The sequence below is a fragment of the Anopheles merus genome, chromosome 3R (assembly GCF_017562075.2).
Source record: "Anopheles merus strain MAF chromosome 3R, AmerM5.1, whole genome shotgun sequence".
NCBI classification, from domain to species: Eukaryota; Metazoa; Arthropoda; class Insecta; order Diptera; family Culicidae; genus Anopheles; species Anopheles merus.
In genome coordinates this window covers 42,081,071-42,098,191 of record NC_054084.1, presented here as the reverse complement: position 1 = coordinate 42,098,191, position 17,121 = coordinate 42,081,071, and the positions used below count along the sequence as shown (strand labels likewise).

The 17,121-nt window shown below is 41.9% G+C and overlaps 1 protein-coding gene across 1 annotated transcript in view; it reads left to right on the top strand.

Annotated features, from left to right (window-relative positions):
- LOC121595626 overlaps positions 1-17,121 on the top strand; it is a 205,807-nt gene that overhangs the window by 46,327 nt on the left and 142,359 nt on the right. The gene's annotated exons all lie outside the window — the stretch shown is intronic.

Genomic DNA, 17,121 nt, shown 5'->3' with positions numbered 1-17,121 from the left:
GTCTTCGTATATAATTAACGGAGTATTCAAATGCACGCCAAATTCGGTAAGCAGATTTTCTAACCACGTTGCTTCGCAGGATGATTAGTTTAACGCAACATATTCCGCTTCTGTTGATGACAATGCTATGGTTCCTTGCTTTCTTGTGGTCCATAGAACAGTGTTTCCAAAAATTTGAAATATGTAGCCACTTGTGGAATGACGACTTTCCACGTCGCTACCCCAATCTGCATCAGCAAATCCTTAGTACACGTTTTAGATGTGTCCAATGTTCATCTGTTGCACCACTCTGAAAGCGACTAAGATAATTAACTGCAATACTAATGTCTGGACGAGACGTAATTATCAAATAGGTTAAACATCCTACAAGTTCACGGTACGGATGCTGTGTTGTTCCCTCCAAGTTTTGGTTGCGTGTTAACTTCAAATTGGTTTCTTGGGGTACTAACGATGGTTTGCAATCTTCCATACCAAATCTTTTTAACAAGTCCTTCACGTACTTTGATTGATTAATTTTTAACGTACCTTGAGCCATGTCGTAATCAATTTTCATTCCAAGGAAGTTGCTTATTTCTTGCATATCGTCCATTTCGAATTTCCTTTTTAATTTCCGGTTCCTTTACCAATCGAATTTCCTCCAAAGAGTTTGATGCCAAAACTATATCATCGACGTATCGGATTAGATACATCACAGCTTTCGTAGATTTCTGAGTGTGCAAACAACTGTCATATGCTGACCGTACAAATTCCAGTGTCAACATATAATTGTGGAACATTTCATTCCAGCTCCGCGGCGCCTGTTTTAAACCATACAAGGATTTGTTCAGTTTACATACCTTCTTCCCCCTCTCATATCCTGGTGATTGTAGCATGTACACTGTTTCTGAAAGATTTCCGTTCAGAAAGGCGGTCCGCACATCCATCTGATGAAGATAGAACTTCTTCTGCACTGCTACTGCCAGTAGGGTCCTCACTGTTGTTATTCGGACTATTGTTGCATACGTTTCTTGATAGTCATATCCTTGACGTTGAGAACATCCTTTAGCAACGAGCCGCGCCTTGTATCTGTTCACAATACCATTGTCCGAGTATTTGATTTTGAATACCCATTTACAAGGGACTGCTCTCGCGCCAACAGGAAGTTCTACTAGATCCCATGTTTCATTTTTCTCGAGCGCTCGCATCTCCTCATTGATCGCTTGTTTCCATTCAGGCCAATCGTCACGCTTTCAAAGTGCATCGATCGTATCGAGTAAATCTTCCACGTAATTTTCCGCGTTCAGTGCAAATGCGACATTAGCTTCATAATCACTAAATCGCACAGGAGGATTTCGAATCCTCTGACTACGACGAACTGCTACTTCGTTATGTTCTATGTGGCCAATAACATCAGGCGTATCATTCGTGTTTTCATGACATGTTTCATCCGAATTTCCAACAATATCAGCCGATCTATTCGTAGTTTCAATATTTGAATTTTTCACGTTTTTAATGCCCTCAGTCGATGTGTTCAAATAATCGCCAAAATCTTCCAGATGTCGAACAGTAAATTCAAAATTACGATTTATTTCACTAGCCTGTTCTGGTAGCATCCTTTCTTGGTCAAAAGTGGATTCTTCCAAACGACGATTCGACATTAATTCTTCGATTACAACATCACGAGCAACGATAATCTTCCGATGTACAGGATCCCACACACGATAGCCATTGATTCCGTAGCCAACAAGAAATCCTACTTGACTCTTGACATCAAGCTTCGTTCGCTTCTCTTTCGGTATGTGACAAAATACCTTACTTCCGAATACTCTGAAATGAGACACATTTGGCTTGTGCCCGAACCACAATTCGTATGGAGTTTTGCTCATACTTAAAGATGAGGACGGACTTCGATTGATCAGATGTACTGCCGTCAAAACCGCTTCATTCCACATCGATCGTTTGAATTTCGAATCGTCCAAAATAGCTCGTGCACGTTCCATAATCGTCCTGTTCATGCGTTCAGCAACTCCGTTTTGCTGCGGTGTATATGGAACGGTTGGTTCCATTACAATGCCCTTTTCCTCACAAAAATGAGTGAGCAAATTTGAGTTGATATATTCACGGTCATTATCGCATCTTACTCGGGATATTCGACGATCAAAGTGAGCTGTAGCCATCGCTGTGTTCTTAACAAAAGCGTCGAAAACTTCCACTTTTGATTTCAGCACGTACACTGTTGTAAAATGCGTATAATCATCAATAAAGGTAACGAACATCTTCTTACCATCCCAGGAAGCTGGTGTGAACGGCCCACAAACATCGGAATGGATTAATTCCAATGGTCGCGATGATCGAGGTCGAGGAACTGTTTCAAATGGTAACCTTGTTCGTTTTCCCATCATACACGATTCACAGACTCCTGCGTGCGGTTTCACATTTTCACAGTTGTCGATTCCTTCAACCATTTCACCTTGGATGAGCTTCACCAGACCCGTATTTCCAATATGACCATACCGACGATGCCATATTGTCAGCAAATCTTGAGAATCAGTAACCATGGCAGATTCGATACTTGGTGTTAAAATATCCAATTCATATAATCGACCTTTTCGACTTGCAGTGCACAAAACCTTAGATCCACGCATGATTTTTTGCACCATTTTTGCTGAATTTTACTTCCATTCCTCGTTCAACGACTCGTTTCACGGAAAACAAATTCGCAAACGGTCCAGGTACATACAATATATCGTGTACTGTGTAAGACAACCGCTCGTCTTGAATTTTCACTAATATCTTCAAATCTCCAATTACATCACTGGTTAGTGATACTCCTGACTTGGCCACATTTATAACAATTGGTGAATTCAGTTTTCGAATATTCTGCAGATACTTTTTGTTGTTAATCATATGTTCCGATGCACTACTATCGAGTATCCATTAGAAATTTTCATCTAAATTCACATCACCAGTTATAAACGCCGTGTCGTCTTGGTTTTCCGCATAATGTGCCGTACTTTTCTTCTTCTGATTTTCCGCAATTACGTGTTTTTCATTTCTTTTGTTTTCCGGACAATTTATACGCTTATGCTCATGTTTTCCGCAAGCATGACACTTGAAAACAAATCTTCCAGTATTTCGAGGGTTTCCAACTATTCCAGAAAAGGCTGTGCTGGTTTCGACTGTTTCCACGTTGAATTGTCGTTTAACGGCTTCATTCAGCAAACGTGCTTTGACAAATTCCATCGAGCACTGTTCAACCGGCAATGTTTCCAATACCGTAATCAGATGTTCAAATGATTTCGGCATCGATTGTAGCGAAAAGAATACTAATACCGACTTATCCAACTTGATGTTAGCCGATTCAAGTTCCCTGACGAGCTTTTCGAGTGATAAAATATGTTCTTGCAATGTTCGCTTTTCATCGAACTTCATCGTAGAAAGCTGTTTCAGCAAGTAAAACACTCCGGAAACTCCTTTCTTCTCGAAATTTTCCTTTAACGTCAACCAAATTGCTCTTGGAGATGTTTTTCCTCGAACATATTACAGCTGATTATCGGCTATTTTATGAATTAAAACTGATTTACAATTCGCATCTTGTTGCTTTCGTTTTAGCCGTTTTTCTTCATTTAGCGCTTTAATGTCTGCCGTCGGATTCACTTGAAAAAAATCTTCTTCTTCCAGAGTCTTTTCGATACAATGGAGTAACCCCAATTCTTCCAGGTTCCATTACAATTCCAATTCCATACGAAAAATCCAATTCGAAAAATTCGTTCCATCAAAAAGATACACGCGTTGCATTCGTTCTTCCTCCATGTTGGTTTTTCCAGAGTACTTCACACACTTGTTAGATACGTGGAGAGCCCATAACCTAATGAGTTTAGAATGTGTCTCTACAGTTTATTATACTAAACTACTACATAACTGAAGCTAGCTGCTTCTTTTATATCCGTCGTATATGATATGTTCTACTTTGTTTTTCCAACGATGAAAGCCTAAATGATTAATTGATGCTGCTCTATTTAGGTTTTGTCCAAGTGTAGCGTGTTTTCTAAAAAAAAAAAAGAATTCATTTCTCGAATCACACATCAGATAAACAGAAATTGCAAGCAAAAGCAGTCCTATCTTACCCAATTGCAAAAAGCCTCCGGAGAGCAAAACTAACAGCTCAAAACCCGGTAATTCTTGGAAGAAAATATCATCCAAATATTACCGCCTAGGGGGTACGGCTCTACTGGCTCGACGGCATCTTATGTCATGCGTTCCGTTCCACAGTTTAACCATAATTGGCTGCGAAAGGAAAGTTTGTCGGCAAGAAATTAGCGATAAGCACGTCACAACCTCTCAGCACAGGCGTAAGCACAAACACTGGCCAAGTGCCCGAGCTGCTTAATCCATCTCAATTGCGTCACGTTGACACTGCGAGCGTCGGGCCGGTCATTCATTTTCACTTCGATTGAGCGCACGTGCCCTGCCAGAAACGAGCCAAAGCTACCAGGTACCGCTTACCGTCATGCTTTTATACCCGCGCCAGGCTACCAATTATTCGGTAATTGCCATAGCGTCATCGTTAAAATTTTGTCACAAATAGTGGGCATCTAGGGAAGTTATCCTGTTTGACGGGCAACAACTGGCAACTACTGTATTGTTGCAAAGGAGTGCCAGGTGAGTGCGCCGTACTTCCGGTGTAAAGTATTACCATTGGGGCTTGTATTAAAGTCTTTGTTCTGGGTGATGAGCGTGACGATGTCACGGACAAACTACCCCAACTCGCGTTTCACTCTGACATTAGTCGCCATCGAAAGCCTTCAATTAGTGTGGCTTCGATCCGGAAGACAAACAGTAAGAACCTTGTTGAGCTTAGTGCCTTCGCTCCCGTAATGCCACACCGTGCGTCACTGGTTTTAATCGTTTGATGCCTCCGATTGTTGCGGTACCTTTAGAAGAGTATAAATTAAGCTCTCTCTTCTGCAGGTAACTGTTTCTTGATTCTGCAGCGGTTACGAGACGAGACCTAGCTACCCGATGATGGTCTGGACAATGGACAATGGTTGGTTTTGCATCTGCCTTACTGTGGTCACGCACTTACACCAACACACGTATCAATTTCATCTGCAGCTGTGCTGTTTATCTAGAATTAAACCCTCCCGCACTGGTTCTGGTCAAACCGTGGTCGAGGCAGCTCTCTTGCGCACTCGTGCTGCTCTGCAATTATCCTATCAAGATGATCGTCTACGTTTTGTGGTTTGCCGGGCCCACCCCTAACCACAAGGCCAGATAATTGCTCTGCAGCTCATTTTTGTCCGTCCGGCACAGAAGCTAATTAAAACAATTTACGCAACAGTGTGTTGTTGTGCCGTTCATCGGTGGCTGCCGGATAGCTGACGGGTAGTTGACATGCAGAAAGAGCTGCTTGCGGTTACCATCGAGCCATGGAGCCATGGAAGAAAAGCACAAACATTAGCATTAACACCTCCCGGAAAGCATTGAAGGTGTGCTTCTAACGACACACTACTATGCCTGACACGTGCTACGTCGTACTGAGGTAGGAACTTTGAAGCATCCCAGCAAGTCCTAGCATGTCCTCGGCACCTTTTCTTACCTTAGCGATGCGCGTCACCATTCGCTCGGGAAGAATGCAAAGGAAAGAAGCAAAAGCGTTCGAGATGTTCACTGCACAGTAAATTGCGACCGTGCCGAAACGAATGACAGGGATTTATTCCCCATTTCCTGTGATGCGCTTTTGCATGCTCGTCGCCGTCGTCGTCGTCGTCGTTGTCGTCGTCGTGTCTACGGGCATCTTGAGCGACCAGTCTCTGCAACCGCAAGAAATTTCACAGCTCACAAGAATCGACCATAGGCGTTGGTGTGACGCCCCGGTTTCTCGAGCCATATGCAACGCCGAGCGGGGTGGCGTACTATCAACGGGGTGCTATGCAGCGCCACAACGCCATGCAAAAGGACATTCGCGTGTCATCGAAAGCAACGAGGGGTGGTACGGGCCACCAGCACCGGAGCTGAGGAAGCAAAAGAAACCAAATATGTCACGAAGGAAAATATGTTCCTTGTCAGGAGTGGCGCGCCAGCAGCAGCAGCAACAGGACGCGACAGTGGTGAGGCGCTGCTCGGTGTTGATGGTTTCGTTCTCGGAAGGCACGATGCCGACGATTTCCCGAGAAAGGCCATCGTTGGGTAAATATTTTACCGCGTCGAAGAATGTCGTCAGGGATGGCACATACACAGAGAGGGGGGGGGGCATACCACCCGCATGTGTAAACATTTGTGCTGGCACAATGTTAGCAGAGTGTTACCATTTTTCCGGGGTGTTATGTTGTAATGTGTGAGCAGTGTACGCTTAGCATGTTTAGCGGTAGCAGCGACGTTCCTTAGCATGCGCAAACCCCCCGGCGAACAAAGGCGAGATGAATAAGTAAAGCTAACACCGTTCTATGGTTGATTGTTATTCATCCGGGATTCCGTTCCGTTTTCCAAAGAAAAGATAAAATATTGGTCCCGCTAATGGTGTACGGTGAGTGGAAATTGAAAAGTTAAACGCAAAATTTAAAGCCCGTTCTGTGGCACGTGCACGTATACCAAGCGAAATTTCTCATCTTCATGGAAAAAGAATCTCGCTGCAAAAACGAAGCCCAGATTGTTCTTCCCCTACCGCTGTCTCCCTCGCCCTCTCTCAGGACTACGAATAACTAAACGACTTATTTTCACTTTCATTCCTCACCGGCAGGTACACATTCCAGAGTACGTTTTTGAGCAGTTAGAAGAAGAAAGCTCTCAACTCACGAGTCCCAGGCAAAGCGAAAGCTCTTCCCTTGTGGAAATAACCACCAGAATCTCACACAAAATTGACTACTCTTCCGTGAGTGGAAGGCAAAAAGTTACCCCGAAAACGTCTCAACCGGCAAAGCCGGAGCTAACCCGCAGGGCCATTGGCACAAGCCGGGCAAAGCCGTGCAAAATTATTTTCCTCAATTATCGTGCACCACTCCTTGCTGCGCCTTGGTCGTACTTGGCAACTGGAACAGGTTTTCGTGGCTGGACTTTTTGTCCTCACCAAACCTGCGAGGATAATTTGCCTCACCACATCATAGCCTTTCTCTACCGGAATGGACCTGCTCCGGAGAGGGATACCGTATGGTCCATGAGCTATGAGTAAGGTTCAAGTTTATCCATTATTCTTCCCCCGGCAGCGATAAGCTGAAGATTTTGACTCACCAAAGCAGCCGCCAGTAGGTCAAGACCGGGTCTGTGCGCGCACATACACACAGCACAAACGGTGGGAGCTTTTGTGCCCGCACGGTGGTGGTCGCCCTTTTGCTCATGCCGCGCCACACTTTGAAGCTTTCTGGTGCTGTTGTTCCATTTTTGCGTGGCAGTTTTATGATGCTTCATAACCGCTTTTACCGCTGCAATTGGACGTGTTTTTCTTTGAACTAGCAGGTTACCATTTCATCTGTTCTCTGTCCGTCTTCTGTCGGAATGGTGTGCGGTCGGATTGTACGAACCCATCAGTGTCAACTTCATCTTCTCGGGCACCTGTCAGTGCGATGTTGCTCGCGGTTGTGCTGGTTGACTTGCTTGCGTGGGGTGGTTTTTTTTAAGAAGGATGGTTGTTGTCTTCCAGCTTGGGAAGAAATTGGTTTGTTTTACCCATAGCATCTGAAAGCGGCAAACGCTATTTTGTTTCTGTTTCCCCTGAGTACACTATGTTTTAGCTAGTTCTGTTGGACGAGTCAAAACTAAACAAACCTTAAGAAATAGTTCCGGTCTGAGAATCTACAAAATAAAAGAGAAGATTGGAAGGTATGGAGCGGCAAATTAACTTGTCGAGTAGGATAGTATTAGAAAAGCATTATACTAATCTAAAAAATCCTTCCTAATAAGAAGATGACGTATAATTAAACTAGCAAGAAAAGTGATGAATGTTGTGATACAAACATCGAATATTCTTGTAAGGTAGAACAGTTGTTCCGTTCAAAATTTGATCATTTGAGAATGTTTTTGTTAGTATTGTATTATTTAATATATTATATTGTATTGCATTGTATTGTATGTTTTTGATTGCTTCTAAATGTGTATGGCTCTTTGTGTTATTGCTCTGTGTTTTGTGTTACGCAAAGGATACGAACGTTTAATTTGAAATTTTAAAATTTGCGTTCTTGGGTCCATTTCCATTCCATTGAAGTGTAACAAAAATATGTATGCTACCTCACAAAATACTCAACAGACCACAACGATTTATATACCAAATCAAAGTATGTTGTGTCTCTAAAAGAAATTGAGCTAATTAAACGGTAAATTTATACATTAAATGCTAAGTATAAATTATTGTAAGAAGTTTATTGCATTGTGTCCTTTCGCTCTTGGTACCAAATACGCATGATTTAAGTATTATCGAATAAATATAAATTTGGCGAAAATTAAAAAAATGTATATATCAAATCAATACATTACACTAAAAGAGGTTCCATCGGTCCATCATGGGTTCGAGCCCAGAATGGACCGTCCCCCCGTAGCAAGGATTGACGGCAAGGTAACGTGGTAATGAATTAAATCTCGAAAGCTTGTATAGGCCGGCATGTCCGCGTAGAACGTTACGCCAAATGTCGGTGAAACAACCAAATGTCGGTTACGCCAAAATGACACTTACAAGTGCTGAGTGTCAAAATATGTAAATAACAATTGACGAATGCATACTAATTCATATCAAATTTCAAATTTTGAAAGAAACACTGCAAGCTTTAAAATACTGGTTATGCAGGTTTGAAATGAATTGCTTGTGTTTGAAGATGCTGTAGTAAGATTTGTTTATAGTAATTTTGAAGATGCTATAATAATAGACAATTCCTATCGCCCATTACTATACAAAGTCCTCTAATTTTCCTACGCTATTACCTACGCTGAATTCTTACCATATTTACTACGCTAATCAGTGCTGCAAAATGTCATGAGTATCACGAGATTTTCACCAACAAAAACAATGAACATATCCGTGGTAGCTTGATGCTCATTGCTGATAGTCAATAAAAGTGCGTCATGACATGCTGAACACGGCATGCGAATGCTGTGTCCAACGCGATACTCTGACTGATAAACTGAGCTTAATGCCGGTGCAAGCATAACCTTCATTTCTATAACCACCTACCCGGGTATGTTTAGCTTATTCTTTTTAAGATAACTTTTTATTGGAATATCGAATCGATCCAAAAAAAATTAGAATGTCTAGAGAAACATGTTTTAAAAAAGTGGTAAAAAGTGGTAAATGTGCTTTAAAAAATAAAATCAACTTTTACCCCTTACTTCTATAACCACCTACCCGGGTAGGTAATACATAAAATAAAGGATTTTGGTTTCGATTAGTCGCTTATTTTGTAATGATATGTATAGCAATGCATGTAGTTATATTTATAGAATCCATTCCAAAAGTTTTCTAGCTCTTAATATTCTTCTAAAGCCACATAGATTGAAAAGATTGCCCCTACAGTCGGGAAGACATGGCGGTGTATTAGTGTCAGTTCATCTAATTGCTATGCAATCAATTTATCTAACTAAAAGTCATACTTCATAAATTTATAACATAAAAAGAAGTATTGTTATTATAGCTGCATATAATAAGTTAAATACGACATTTTTTTACCTATAAAAATACGAATTCCCTTCTAAAATGTATTACCTACACGGGTACGTGGTCATAAAGATGAGGGTGTATTTTTATTTATTTATAACACTCATGACTGAAACGAAGCTCAAATCAGATCACGTACACAAATGAGATGATCAGTGACGATACTTAAACAGTTGGAGAATCAATCACATGCTTGGTGACATTTAGTTTAGCACCCAACTTTTGGTCACTCACTTGGTCACGACATTTTTGTCGGCGATAATCACGACATTCTTGGAATATACTTGGCGCGTGGGCTCTTACAAAAAAATGAGCATGCTTTCTCCCTTTATCTGTTTTGATTATCTGTCGGGTCAAACAGAGCGAGAAAACATGCTCATTTTGTTTCTTGGAACTACTCGCATGCACCGCATATCTCCCATGACCATCGCGATGATCACCGACTGAAAATGTCGCGACCAAGTGATTTACCAAGAGTTGATTGCACACAATGTCACCAAGCATGTGATGGTCGCACCAACTGATTGAGGCTCGCCTCTGATCTATGCAGTAGAGCTCGTGACGCTGAGATGATTTTATTTCAGCCGGAATTTGTCATGACTGTCAGTGACATTTTGCAAAACTGTTCACAGCAAAAAAAAGTCGTGAAATAGTGACTGACCAAGCGATGGTCGCAAACATGTCATGAGCATGTATTAGTCACACCAACCGACCAACTGACTATCACCTCTGATTATCACAATCGAGTACGTGACGCTGATATGAATTATATTTCAGTCAGATTTTTTTATGACATTGACAGTGACATTTTGCAGTACTGACACTAATTCCTACACCATTCCAACGCTGCAAATTTTCTATGGAGTATGGTTTGTCGATTGAAACTGGAATTGTATCTGTTCCAGACCCGGTCCAATTATCGTTCCGAATCCGGCACAGTTTCAGTTACTGTTCTTGAAAATCATTGAAATTGGGAGCGATTTCTGTATCATTATAGGTTCATGATCGGTTCCAGGACCGATATAGGTTCAGTATTCGTTCCTTTATGCGGTTCCTTTCAGGTCCAGTACTGATATGGATTCATGAGTAGTTCTAGGACCGATATGAGTTCATGATAAGTTCCAGGGCATGTATAAACTCATGATCGGTTCCAGGATCAGTATGGGTTCATGGTAGCTTCGAGGAAGGGTATGGGTTTGTGATCAGTTCCAAGAACGGTTCGATTTCATGATCGGCTTCAGGACTGGTTGGGGCTCATGACAGGTTCTTAGGCAAGTATGGGTTCATGATGAGTTCCAGCACTGATGTGTGTTTATGATAGGTTCCAAAGTAAGTACGAGTTCATGAGGTACAGCTTTCAGGACCGGTATAGGTTCATGATCAGTGACAGGGACACTATCGGTACATGATCGGTTCCAAGAGGTATGGGTTCATAATCAGTTATTGGACCGGTATGATTAGTATTGATTCCTGGACCGGTATGAGTTCAGCATCGCTTCCAGGACCGTTATAGGTTCAGTATCAATTCCAGGACCAGTATTGTATGGAGTAAATCGTAAATCGTATGGACGAACTGTCAAACTCATGTTGCGGGAACATGAAAGTGAAACAAATCGATTTGTTTCATATTTATTTGTTGCAGGAACATTTTCGGACTTGTTTGGTCACCAAAACGGATAAAAAATCATTTCAACTCAATTTTAAAATGTTTTTGTCAACAAATTTGTGCACAGTTTTTGAAATAAATAGGAAAATCCATAAATGTTTCCGCAACATGTTCATAGACTCAGGTCCAAGGGGTCATCATAAGTGTCTCATTTTAATTGGGTTCGGCGTATTTTTAGTAGTAAAATGGATCTTTTAAAATTGTTTGCAGCCCTGTAAGCTAGCCAAATGAACTTCTTCTTCTTCTTTTGGCTCAACAACCGTTGCCGGTCAAGGCCTGCCTGTACCACACTACTTGTGGGTTTGGCTTTCATTGACTTATAGCCAAATGAACTAGTTATAGAAAAATATTTCGTCGTAATTATTACAGCCTGTTGGCATGTATCAATTTACCAAATTTTTAATTGCATTCACTATATGTGGCCTAAATTAAACTAAACATAAGAAATAGACATCATTAAGATCAAAGTCTCGTCTTAGACTGTAGGTTGATGTTTTAAACTGTCACACCACTAATAATCACTTCTCCCGTACCAACTGCAATGTTAATAACCTGTCATCACATTTAGTTAAATAAGAAAAAAAAACCCTTTGGCAGCAAAGATATCATTCCAACGGTGGATGCTTCAGTGAATTAAAAATACATTCCTTTTGCTACTGAAAATGGTTAAACTTTGACATCCGACCTGACCTGAGGCTGGCTTCATCCTGAGGTCATATTCGCTTTGAATTAAATATGATAAATTTAGCACACACTTTCTCACTCACTCTTTCACGCTGGTTGTATGTGCTGCGAAGGCTTTTGGGTACTGGGAAAGCTGAATTTCCCACACCGGCTTGGGGCACCGGAAGTAGATGGTTCTGATGACTTTCACCCATCTTTTTCGGTGTAATGCCGTAGAAGGAAGAAGCCGAAACCATTCTCGAAACGCTCATCACCTAACCGTCGTTTCTTACAGCTCTTCAACTCTGCAACGGATTATCCCGGTCGTATGCCCGGGCGTTGTACGCATCGTCAGAAAATCGGGCTCACTTTTTTTACATTTCCGGTTGGCTCGTGAAAAACCAAAATCCTCCACCAATATTATTTATTCATGCATGTACCCCCGGGCGAACCGTACGGATCCCGGGTCCGGGATCGGAATTCAGGTCGACGCCGGATTCAGCAACCGATGCAGAAGTTTCCACCGGCTTGCGCTCGTGCTCATCACTGCCGGTTTCGCTTCCGGAAGGGGTTTCCAGCTTGCGTACTTTGCTGTCCGGAAGCATCCTGTGCGAAAACTGCGTAACTATTTCTCGCCCACACCAAAGCGAAACCGGAAGTCGGGGCCGGTGTTGGCTCTACTCCACTAAATGACGCATAGGAAAACGAGCAGTTCCTTCATTTTCGAAGGAGATGGAAGGTATGGCCGGGAGGGCCTCGGAACTCGTTACAAAGATGACCGAAAGGGGGAGCGGGGGCAAAGTGTGGTGGTTTATCTTTGATGTCTTATGGCGAAATTATCCCCAGCCTCGGATGCATTACGAATGCAGTTTTGATTTATGCAACTCATTCCCAGGCTGCATGAATGGTTGTGATTTTTAAGGTTGGTGGTGGCCGTTTGAAGTGAAAAGCTTTACGTGCAAATCACAGATCAAAATTCAATTTTGCACCAACGACCACATCACAGGGCAGCTGGGAATGGATGTGCATCCAGTTTTAAGTACCCTTTCGTGTGTCCTGTCTTGGTGGCATTTTCTCACAACGCCATTAAGCGTGGTGGTGGTGGAGAGAGATGAGTTTTTTATCGTTCTTATCGTACCCTATCGTATATGTGTGTGTGCTATTTGGCTGTGGCAGACGTCCAATTACGAACCCCGTTACAATCGTGGAACGTGTCTAATTGAACAGTTTCGTAGCGGTGGCACTGCCATAAAAGTGAATCGAACCATTTCAATCCACCAAACAGCACGGTTTCGCAAAGTCTGCTTTACGGTAATTTCGGCAACCGTTTGAAAAGCAGCAAACGCCGATTAACGAAGGCAAACATGTTGGTTCCTCTCGAACCTGAAACTCCTCCGCACGCACGCACGCAAAGGCAATCGAAATCTACCCAAGCATAAGCTCTCAAACGATGCATTAGAGCGCTGTTTAACTAGCACACGTTCTGGCACGTACCTCTTCTAGTACGCCTAAATGCGAATAAAAGGAGGGTCCGGGAGATCTAACGTGTGAGCGGCACAATGCAAACACAGAAGGGCGCGCTGCTGTGTATACGTTCAATGATAGTAATCAAGCATGCGTTCTTTTCCAATCATTTATCCCGTCTGATAAGTCGACATGGGCGATTTTTTGCTGTTGATACGGCACAGATGCTCATACGTATGTGGTGTAAGGCTTAATCTGCTCAACACCGGTGCTGTGCTATGGCACATCATCGTTCACCCAACAAACGGAAGCACCACCACTGCATACTCGTTTTGTTCTATTTAGATGAAAAATTATGCAGGAACCCACTACTGATGCAACCGTAATCATTTATTTGTAAGAATCTTCTTCTAGACCCCTCAACGTGATCCTAGCCCGAGCCCCGAACTTGCTGTCATGTGTGTACGTGTATGTGCAAACCAGTGCCATACGTGCAAGGATGCATCTGGTTGTGTCAGAGATGGGCGTAATGTTGTTGTGCACAATGCACAAAAGCAAAATCACACTTCTGATAGACGATATGAGTGGTTCCGGGGTGGTTTTGCGGTAAAATCCGTACTGACCCTGCACGATAATCCTATTCGTGTGGGGTGGATTTCATCTTTCTTTATTAAACGCTCATATGAAGGCAGGGTGCATCTGCACCTCATAATGGCTTACACGTTGTGGTGTGGTGTTTAATTCAATATCGTTGGCTGGTAAACGGAAATGTAAATTAGTCAAAATTATTCCGAAAAGCAATACATCTAAATAATAATTGTGTGGCAATAATAAATGTACAATGACTGTACGATTTTCGTGGTCTAAATATCTCAAGAACTATCCTACACTATACATACACTATGAGCATATTAAAATATAAGTTTGAGAACAAATTAAAACTTCGATAACAAATCGTATATAACCGGTGTTTTTTTCATTGATCCTTTCGATGTTCATAGTAATTATTAACTAATGCCATTTCACATGGTTTTGTTTTTTTTATCAAACTTTTTGAAAGCTTTGCAATGTTTTTGATCTGATAATGCATTGACCGTTATTAGTATGCAGTCAGAATCAAACAAAACTGGTTTTTTTTAAATAATTTTAATTGATCTATTTATTTATGCATTACTTATTTATAATCAAAGAATTCACAAAATGGCACAATATAATTTACAACATAATGTACCCAGACTACACACGCCAAGCGCGTACAATACAATCAATTACTTCCGATACGCTGCATTATTGTACGTATGCGCTCGAAAAATGTTTTCCAAACTCAATGTGTTGTGGGATCAAACAAATCAAATAATGATGTGTATTACCAGTACTGCTGCTGTTCACCGGTATGTTCAGCAAACATCAAACGATACCCCAAATATTCACCCTACCTTCTCCGAATAGAATGCCAATAATGGTCAAAATTGGGGTAGCGCATTTTCCTCCGTTTGTTAGCAATTGTGCAAATATTTTCTATATTTTCTGCAAAGTGTTCGGGTTTATTTTTTTGCCCCTTCCATTATTATGTATACGTACCTTCGACCCATCACTGAACGGGATAGGGGGTTTCTCGTCGGAGAATCACAATAAAAGTACTGGCAGCTTTTCACAAGCACCTGTTGTGGAATTTCTGCTGTGCTTCGTTGAAAGATAAGTGCTCTATTTGGTGGCACTTGGAATTTTTTGTGCTCCAGCATTACGGATTTTGCTAAACATCGTTTACCAGTCTGGGAAGCGTCTTGATAACATCAGAGCTTTTTGTTTGTTTGTAAAAATATGTTGAATAATGCATTGTAGTGGGCTGGAGAAATTGACTTATAACGCAGACAATTATTTCATTTTTTATCTACTATGTTTGCTCTACTTTATTCTCTGCACGGGTCAATATAAAATTTCAATTATAAGATTTACAAAGAATAAATTCTAACATCTTTTCAAGATGGGAGCTTTCTTGTGAATAAGATCTTTAATCAATCATACAGTAAAATGTCAGTATCGCTATTGAAAGAGACGATATCATCTAATTGTATTTTTTTCTGAACAAGTTGAACAAAAATAATTGTTAAGACTTTTAGAACTGTATCTTCAACCTGGAAATGATTGTAATAAATACATAATAAGTCGTTTATTCATTTTAAAGCTGCAATACTTCCGTTAGTGAGGGTGTTCACTTTGCCCCTCGTTTCCATCGCTAACGGACTTCATCATCTTTCATTAACTGCAAGACCTTGCTGATGGTTTCTTTATGCTCTCTTGAAACACTCTACTGTTGCCACCGGCTAACGTTTACCTATGAGAAGCGCTACGTCTTTATTCTGGTACGAAAACAATGAAACCATCCCAACGAAGAACCATGGTTGATTTGCTGTACGCTCCCGGCAGGTTGTGCAAAACCGGTTAAAAAAAAGGTGCAAATACTTGCACTGCAAAAGATACACTTGCCATCGGTGCCCTCGTTTCGTTCACGCGCAGCTTTCAGGATAAACTTTTTTTTTCACTCCGGTTGCACCACTTATTCCTTCTTTGCACCCCGTAATGGAAGCTTTCACAAGAAGCGATTATTGTTTAGTCATTTGCTCACTAGCACTACCACGTTAGCTTTGGTTGGTGGTGGTGGTGGTTACCACTATCACGCTCGGCTGTCTTTCGCAGCAGACACACCGAACTGCCGGTGAAACAGTGGAACGTCGTGTGCGTCGTACGTCCATCCACCATTTGGAACGGTTATCCTTTCCCGGGGTTTGATACGTGCCGACGCTGACCAGCGATGGATAAATGTAGGAAAAAGTAATAATGAACCATTTTTCCCGTCAGCCGGGCGCTAATGGATCGTCACAAAACGCTGTCACAGTGTACGGTGGTGGCTTTTGTTTCTGCAATGGGTCACGGAAGACGTGCCGATGCTCTGTGGTTTAAATGTTGTTTCTCGGATTGTAGGATATCGGCGTTTGGTTTGAGAAAAAAGGTCTTCTGGGATGGTAGAACGAAAAGTGATGAATGCTGTATTTCTTGCTTTATTATGCTTTATGAAGACTTTAATGTGGTTTTGGTGGGTAATTTCTCAACATTTCTTAACTGCAATCTAAGTTTTGAGTCAAATAAACATGACTCAATGAAAAGTATTAAAGAAGACGTGAAGATGTATAAGTTTGGTTTCTCCGGGAAAAAACGCTTGGTTCCGAAATCACTAGAGCCATTCCTTCACCACTAGGCGCTTCAATTCTACCACAAGTGACACCATATCGCCCACATAAGCCGCCTTTAATGGCATTCATTTTGCTTCTCCTTGTACGTGCGGCAACAACAAAAAAAAACTCCTGCTCCATTTGTTGCCAACGATCTACGAAACGTGAAACGCACCCTTGCACCCTATTGTTTGACCGCTGCGAAAAGGATAAATGGATGGTACGCGGCGCTAGGAAGCCATCGCCCAAGGTACGCTGGATCAATTGCAAAGGCAAAGCCAAATCCCGAACCTTCCTGCCGTCGAAATGAAGCGGAAAATTATCTCACAATGCGGCGATCGTTTGTCCGTGCACCGGTGGGGCACCACCGGTCCCTTTTCCCGTGAAGCGTTTAATGGCGCTTGAGGCCATTTTGTCACCCGCGGTCATGAATTAAAACGTATCAACATCCGGAACACGAACCCGTCGCCGGCGACGATACT